Source organism: Chamaea fasciata, unplaced genomic scaffold, assembly GCF_029207755.1.
Source record: "Chamaea fasciata isolate MVZ Bird 193981 ecotype frontalis unplaced genomic scaffold, bChaFas1.0.hap1 SCAF_29, whole genome shotgun sequence".
In the NCBI taxonomy this organism is placed as follows: domain Eukaryota; kingdom Metazoa; phylum Chordata; class Aves; order Passeriformes; family Sylviidae; genus Chamaea; species Chamaea fasciata.
In genome coordinates, this window is record NW_027094114.1 from 5,039,784 (window position 1) to 5,048,914 (window position 9,131).

A 9,131-nucleotide genomic window follows, 5' to 3' on the forward strand; every position below is an offset into this window, starting at 1 on the left:
AATACAGTTGTGGAGGACACAAAGTGTAGAAGGTAGGAAGCAGAGCTGAGCATGCCCAAGATTGTTCATGCATTCAGGGTTCTCCAGGTTGGTGGTACAAAAGAATGTTCTCCCAGGCTGAGCTGCAGGAATTTAAAAATACCTTTGCTCTCTCTCATAGTTTGAAGGGCTAGCTGTGCACTTCACAGATTCTCCTGACAACTTAATCAAACAAATTCCTCTTGCTGCTCCATCAGTGTATGATATCAGTGATGCCCTTCATCTATTTTATTGCTACTCCATAGTTTTGGTAGGTTTTTTTGCACTGCAGTTGGCTATAGAGTTTCCGTGCCTGTACTGCAGGAGCAGTACACAGGGGGAAGCAGCAAACTCCCAGCTCCTGCAGGCTGCAGCTTAAAGTTAAAAAACTTTACATGGAACGCAAACAACCTTCCCATGCAGAACAGTCTTTGGTTTCTGACGTGTGCAAAGAGTTCCCAACAGCAAAAAACACATAAGCTGCCTGTTCACATATTTTAGGTTGTTGCTGGCACTCACACCATTTTCCAAATCATATTTTGGCCAAGATTGACTGCAGTGCTGTGTGAATCATAGAATGGTAAAGATAAAGTGATCCCAACCTCCTGCCAATGGCAGGGACACCTTCCACTGGAGCAGGTTGTTCAAAGCCCCATCTAACTGATCATCAAAGACTCTCTACATATACAATTAATTTTGGAGAAAGTCAGTTGCATTAATGTAAAAATATCTGTATGAACACAACACAACCAGGTTAATGGGAAAAAATCCAGGTCTTTTCCTCCTCTCTTACCTATAAAACATTTTGCATTTGAGGAAATGAAACTGCAGCTGTGTTCTTGTGCCTGCCTTTCTACACTGAAACCCTTTAGTGGTCTCTCTGACAATTTTTCCAGCTCCTTATCCTATTTCAACGGGTCACTTTCGTGTTCTCTACTTCCCAGATACTGCTGAGCATTATCCTTTGTGGGGTATTTTTTGCCTGCTCTTGCTTGTCTCTGCAATGATCGACATCATTTCATGGTACCTTGAATGTCTTACATGAAGGGAAGAGGACACATCCTTCCTGCCTGCATGTTGCATTACTTCCAAAACAAAGACACAACTCAGACATTCTCAGTCTAGAGGAAAGAAAAAAAAAAAAAGGTTTACAAACTTTCTAAGATAGGGCACAGAAAAGAATATATGGCACCGCCTGAGCTGGGCCAAAATGCAAGTGCTGGAGAGCTGCAATTGGGATATAGGAATTGGAAGTAGGAGTGAAAGGAGGAGGACCATACTTTTAAGACAGAAGAAACACGTCTAACCAGACTCTAGCTTGCAAGCTACAAAGAACCTGACAGGATGCCAGAACACAACTTCATTTCATGTCAACATGACAGCAGTGGTAAAAGTACCAATACTGAGACTAAGGATTCTTTTTGAAGCACAGACCTAGCATCAGAAACTTTGTTTGCTGGAAATCTGTCCAGGCAGTACATAAATCATTCAGACCCCTTTAGCCCTCTTCCATCTCCCGTGACTGCTAGAGAGCAGGAAGTTTCCCAGTGCCACAAGGGCACAGAATGCTAAATAATTGCTACCTTGCTTTCATGCTGCAAATCTAGCCATACATGTGCAGTTACAGACCAGCTTTGCCTGTTTCATAAGGGGTGGATATGATGACCTCGACTCAATTCTGACTCTAATTTCCACGAGCTACTTGTTAGTCTCTTACCAGTTCCTCAAAATTGTAACCAGTGCTCTGAATATAAATGACTTCTTCACTCTGATATTTTCCTGGTGTAGTGGTTTGAAAGCAAAACAAATGAGAGGCTCCAAGTCAGAGATACAATTTAATAGAAAAAAAAGGGAAGAAAACAAAATAAAATAGATGCAATAATACAAAAGACCACTGACAGAGTCAGAATACAACCTGAGCAGAGTGATGGAAGCAGTCTAGATGAGGTGGTCTTCCTGAAGCAGTGATTCTGTAGAAAGGTCTGGTAGCTCGGGTCCTCTGGGAATCCGGTGGGTAAGGCTCGCTCTGGTGTTCAGAGTCTCAGCTTATATCCAGGCTGGAATGCTTGGTTCCTCCCTCTGGGCGGAGCATCTCACAATGGGATGGTGAGTCATGTGATAAGGCCTGATGGGCCCATTAACAGGAGGTAGTCCAGGAGGGGGTTATCTGTGAGCTGTGCAGCAAAGGTGCTGATGGGCCATTAACAGAAGATAAGCCAGAGTGGAGGAGGCAGGGAGCACTGCCTCACCTGGTTTCAACAGTTCATGAAGATGGTGATAGAATATACTTCAACCCAGGATACCTGGTTAAAATGAAGCCCCCTGCATCTCCCCACCTTTGCCACCATCACCTCATACACACACTTTTCATAAGAAATGGAAGAACCTGTGACTGTTCACAAGGGAAGGTCAGGTCACTTTTGCTAACCTCAGTGTTGCCTTCATTGTCTGCCTTGCCACATCCCCTACTCCTTACAAACAGTACACATATGCACACAAAAAGAAACACAAAACATTGTAGGTTTTGAGCACTTGGTGATATGATAAAAATGAAAAGGCAAGCAAAATGAAGATAGGGAAGAGAATTAAGAAAAAATCACAAACAATTAAGGTGTTCAAAATTACATTGCTTAAGTGTCTTCAATTTTGTAAAGGAAAATATTCATGAAATTCCTTTGTTAAACTACCCCCCCCTCCCCTTTAATGAGGGTCGGGGTTTTTTTATTTATGACCAGTACATATACTTGAGTTTGTTTGTTTGTTATTTAATGTAAGCATAACTTTTAGAGGTTTTTTTTTTATTTTGTTTTTCCAGTAAGTCTCTTACCAACATAATTTCTCACTTATACTGAGGGATATAATAATAATTTCCAAAGCATAAACAGGCAGCCAACCACAAATGCAAATGACTGGAAACCATTACCCTTTTTCCCTTAAAAGCCTGGAGTGAACAACACAGCATGACACAGTGGTGTCTAAACCCACTACTGACAACATCAACTGGAACTTGAGAGAAAGAAAGAATACTAGCCATAATACCCCATGAAAAGACCCACACTGTGCTTCTTGTTTAGTAGGCAGACACAGTCTTCTAGACGGTATGATAAAATGTGTTATTTTAGTGACCATCATGAAAATGTACCCTCATAAGACTCTACTTGCCTTTCTCCTATAGGTATAAGGGATTTGCTCCCATGGATTAGTGCAAGGCAGCCTGAGGAACACTAGATGGAATTACCAACCTGACCTCATCAGAAACTGCATTTCCTTTATTTTTAATTAGATACCTGGCCTCATGCAGCCTTCTTAGTGATAAATGTCATGCAGTGCAGCAGCAAAACAGCATAAAGACCATATCTACCAGCTCTGTGGGCAAAGCTCTGTGGAAAAAAATTTAAAAAAGAATTCACTGGCTTCAGGGAAGACACTCTTTAAACAGCAGTGCAAACCATGTGTCATGGAAACAAACTCAAAAACAGTAAGAACCAACCTCAAATAAATATCTTCCTGTCCTCACATAAAAAAAACAAAACAAGTCCAAGTACAACAGGACTACAGCAGATGGGATTTTTTAACACTGTCTCCCCAGACTACAAATTCTCCCCACTGAATGTAGTCCAGAAGGGAAAGAGACATGGAGTCCTGTCCTGCAACAACTCACTCTCATCAGCCTGTGCCAAGCCACCACTTGATCTACACATGAGTTAGAGGCCTTTAGGGTCTATTCCCTATGCCAAGGTACACTTCAAACCAGCAGGGCAGCTGGCAGTAAGCCTTTCTAGAGACCACAATATTCTGCTCTCTTTAGGTAATGCCTCAGTCCCAAATGTCAGCTTGAACGTTGTGATATTGTAACCTGGACAGACGCAGCAAGAAAAGGTATTCCTTTGAATGTCCTTATAACGAGTGACTAACTCCTTGTCACTTGCATTCTTACATCTCATTGAGTTTATTTCATTTCATTTTGTGTTGGTGGGTTTTTTTCTTTCATTTTTTACTTTTCCCACTGATTCCACTTTATAAACACAAAATCCAAAGAGCTCCTATGAAGCACTATACTTTCAAGTCAGCCAGATAGATCAATGTAATAAACATGGAGCCTCAGATTTCCTTATGCAGACATCAAAGTAAATTTGGTCTCAAGCACAGGATGCCAATGAATTAATTCCAGGGTATTAAAAGCTAAATGTACACACAGTGAAATATCTGTATACAAACAGAAAACAGACATGAGCATATCTGGTTTAAGGTCAGTTTGTCTTCCTTAAAACTTTAACTGTTCTTATGGGCGATCAGGTCTTAGATTCTGACATTAAAAATATTTGAGGTTACACAAGATTATCTTTTAAAATGTCTTGTTGTCTGTCTTGTCAGCAGAGGCACACAGTTCCCTGTTCCATGTAAATTTGAATCTGTTTTAGAACATCTCTGATGTAAATCCTATTTCAGTGCCCAGAAGATATTGTTCTTTTTCTTTTCGTTCTATACTGAGGTTTGCTCAATTTCCCATGTCTAAAGGTAGTTCTACTAAGAAAAATGACAGTGTTTGGAAGTTGAATAGAGCTCTTCAAAATTTCATCTTATGTACATATTTTGAAGTTCTCTTATAACACCTACTCATTTCAACAGGAATGTTCCTAACACCTTAAACATGAGTAGTCATTGTAGCAGGCGGCTCCTGAATGATAGTCTATATTAGTAACGCTGTACTTTGCAATAATCAAATTTTCAACGCAAATTTCCCCCAGAGAAAAGCAATGTGCTCTCCATTAAGTCCCACCAAACAAAGTAAGTCTCATTCATCTGAGCCCTAATTTTAAAGCACTCCTTAAAGTATCTCTCTCAGGCAACAAAGACTTTGCAAAGAGTTTTGGTAAAACAGTAAAAAAGATCTCATTTCTAATGTTTCTTAAATTCTGTTTGGTTTTTTTTCAATTTCACAGCATTTTTAACACACAGAAGAAAGCAGATCAAAGTGGAATACTTGCTGTTTTCTCTCTACCTTGATATATGCTAAATATAAAATCCAGGATGGGACAAGAGAAAGGATTGAAGCAAAGAGCAGGAGCATAGTGCCAGTTGTCTGTAGCTGCCTCAGAATACACAGAGTATTGTGGGAAGAATAACATTTGTGACTCTTTGACCCTAAATATTTTATTTTCGATTCAGTACAACACTGACACAAAGAATTGCATATGTTTTAAAATTTCTAACAGAAAATTATAACTTTTCAAGGCAATTTTAGTGTACTCATATTTCTCCTAGGTTCACAGACAAGGCATTTGTATGTATTAAAGAAAAGTTATTTCACTTATTGTGGCAAACAGATGAATGAAAGAATTGCACTAATTTCAACATTGAAGAAGTTTAAAAAAAGGTTTTTAATGTTTTACTTCAAGTTTGAGTCACCTATAAACGCCTATTCATATTTTAAGGGTATATACTTGATAGGTGGAGACAGGATTTTTCTACCTCCTTTTGGAACTTAGGTAACAGAAATATACTCTGGTTTGGGTAAATCTTTGTTTCCTGCTCATGAATGTCTGTAAAACTGAAAAAAGATTTTAATGATTGACAGATAATAACAGGGAGACTAATGTTTAATTTTCTTCCTTTTGAGTGGTCTAGACAAGGAAATATCTGTTCAAAATATTTTCATGTAAGACGAATCAGTCCTTTTTCTACAGTACACAGAAGAAATTACTGAAAAAATGTCATTCCTGTGAAAAGCAAAATTTCATAACAAGATTTTGAAATCTTGTTAAAAGAGTCACACAAAAACTCAGGTTAATAAAAATTTAGGCACACTCTGAAAGCAGACCATCATATATGCAGCTGTAAAATTTAAATGGCTTCAGAGTTGCTTCATATGTTTAAAGTTGACAAATCTGTTTCTCTTTCTCATGGAGACTAATTTTTTCTAGACTGCTGACTTTTATTAACACAAATACAATTAATAATTATACACCAATAGCACAATTGCTTTTGCTTTTGGAGCCCTAACTGTTCCTAAAGTATCTCTAATCCTTTTACAAAATACAAATAGAAACAAACTTTAAGTCACACAGCAGAGCTATTTTTTTCAGAAGCTTAAGGCAGCATAAAGGAATTAACATGGTGTAAAAACTCTGATGTCAAAAAAGTATTTCTATAAGCAATTCATGAAAGCCAGAGCTTCGTTATAAGCATCAGCAATGTGACAACCAAAAAATACCTGTACCCGTTTTTGAGTGTGTAGGGACATGCCAATTGACAGCAGATGGGATATGTTTATAGGCCCATCAAGCCACATAAAGAATAGAGTCTAAATTCTAAGCTTCCTTTCTCTTGGATATAATTTTCACAACAGAGGGATGAAATATTTCCAATTATATAAAGGAAATTATCTTGGCTCTCCTACCTTGCATGCAAGATACATTACCCTTTCAAAATGTTTTTTTCTTTGTTTGTTTGTTTGTTAGTTGCTTTATGTGAGAAAGAGAAGGAAGACATTTAACAAATACAATTGTACAGAAACCCCAGAAATTGCTTCTTTCCATTAAGGGGAAAGAAGTTTCATTTGTTCATGAAAACTGACTTTTCTTTCTTCTGTTTTTGCCTCATTTTTCTGATGTTTATCCATCTTGCTTTTATCCCTTTATTCTTCTCTGTCCTTGCTTTTATTCTTTTGCAAACACCAGGCATTTGCAATTACTAAAATTATCCATCCAAGTTAAAACATATTCACGCTTTTTCTCCTTTCTTTTTCCTGCTTAGAATGTGGACAACCTAAAGCAGCTGAGCTAAGAAAAATCTTTTATCTAATCAAAAACTCACAACCCCTGGTATACTTTCATTATCAGGATTCATCGGCTCTAATTCATCTGTAGCTCTCAAACCCAGAGGCTACAGAATAACAGGAGTTAAGAGAGTTGCTTAAGGAAAAAACCTTCTAGTAAGGTTTAGTTCTCAATATTGTCTAGTAAATCTAGTTGTCAATATTGAAGAGATAATCTAATAATCACGGTACTACAGAGATTCATATTTTCATTCAACTTGGCTAATTTAACCTACATCTCTAAGGGTCTGCAAATATCCTTTAATGCGTTTGATGGTAGAAATCTGACTGAAAGTAAATCTGTGGCATTAGTTTGTGGGAGATTTAGATCATCTCTTTGTCTTCTAAATACTTAATGACAAAAAGCAAGTCCTTTGGGGAAATGACTTCTAGCTCCTGTAAAATAAGGTCAAAATGGGTCTTTCTTTAGGTCCTTTAGAAAAGAGTCCAACAAAACTTTCAAGACAAAGCTTACTTGAAAAATTTAGTCAAAGGTCAGGAAGTTGTAAAAAGAAACTTGTTGGTGGAATATTAAAAAGGATTAAAAATTGGTACTGTCTTGATAGTGGCCTTTAAAATTCCCCGTAAATACACATTCCAGGCAAGGAAGAATACCATTTTTATTCATCAGGTTTTGGTGACAGGAGTTTTATACTTCTTCAGGCACCCTTCTTTCAACCTATTAAACAAACAACTTATTATATTAATTTCTCTCATTTCAGCTTTAGAATAGAATAAAACGGAGCACAGTGGAATAGAATAAAGCATTTCAGTTGAAATGGACCTGGGAGGACCATCAAGTCCAAGTGCCTGATCAGTTCTGATCAGGGCTGATCAAGAGTTAAAGCACATTATTAAGAGCATTGTACAAATGCCTCTTAAGCACCAACAGGCTTGGGGCATTGACCACCTTACCTAGGGAGCCTGTTCTCATGTCTGACCACCCTGTGGCTAAAGAAATGTTCCCAAACGTCAGGTGCAAACTTCCCCTGGCACAGCTCCACCTGCTCCCATGTGTCCATCCTATCACTGGATAACAGGAAAGAAGAGCTCAGCACCTCCCTCTCCATGGTCCCCCCTCAGGAAGCTGCAGAGAATAATGAGATCTCCCCTTGGTCTCCATTAAACCAAACTAGGCAAACCCAAAGTCCTCAGACATTCCTCACTGGACCCTCTTGCCAGCCCTTGGGGACTCATTGTTACTGACTGCTGGTCCCAAATGGTCTATCAGGAGATCAGGTGGGAATTCTGTTCCTTCCTCCTTGGTTTTCCCCACTTTCAGCCACCAGACACTCCCTTCAATCATCACTGAACTGAATGGCTGCCTGCAAAGCCTGAACACTATTGTTATTTTATCCACCTTTGCTCCCCTGGATGCAGACTTGGCAAAAGCTGACCTGGACAATCAACAACTTTCAGAATAACTGCCTGCTTTCTCATATTTCTTTAAATTTTAAAAAACCACCAAGGACTGCTCGTCAAAATGGATCCATACAGAGTTAAGTGGGATTTGCAGTGTGTGCATGCAGTAGTTAAAGGAGTAGGGAAATGAATAAATGAAAAAAATCACAACTGATCTTCTTCTAATTTTTTTTCTTGGAAGCAACAGGCAACATTTTCTTCTATAAGCAGGAGAGAGGGTTGTGCCAAGTGTGAAAGCTACAGTCAGCAATAAAATAAACAGAGATCTTGATCCCATTTTCAAGTCAGAATATCACGCTATGCTTGAAAAAAGAAGTAGTGATCAATATTTTCAATAAAACATAATTGCAACATTTTTTGTTATGTAATCCTCCAAACCTTAGGAAGAAACATCTATCTACACATATGTATTATCCTAGTACTAAATGAGGAGGTTTGGTAAATATATAACATACTGAAATTTCATTTTTTCGGTAACCAGCGTAAGTAAGAAGAAATAAGATTTGCAGAATACTGAATGTGAACAATGAACTCAGCAGCTGCATCTTCTATTTCATGCCAAGGAACAGTAGTGCACACGGGCCCTGTTTACAGAAATGTTATCCATGTCCCAGGTAAGTTAGGCATGAAATCCAGAAACTTTAAATGTTTTCTGACTGCATTTGCTCAGTGAAAGCCAGAAACTAGAAATCTTCTCATCTCCTCATCTTGCACAGCTGCTGTATTTATTATCCAATTCTGAAATCACTGAAAAATATACTAAAGGAAGACTGGTGGGGCACCATATTTATTAAGGTTATATGGAATTGTTTTTAAAGTCTCAAAGATCAACCTATGCTTAGACAGCTATCACAGTACCTATACATTACACAGG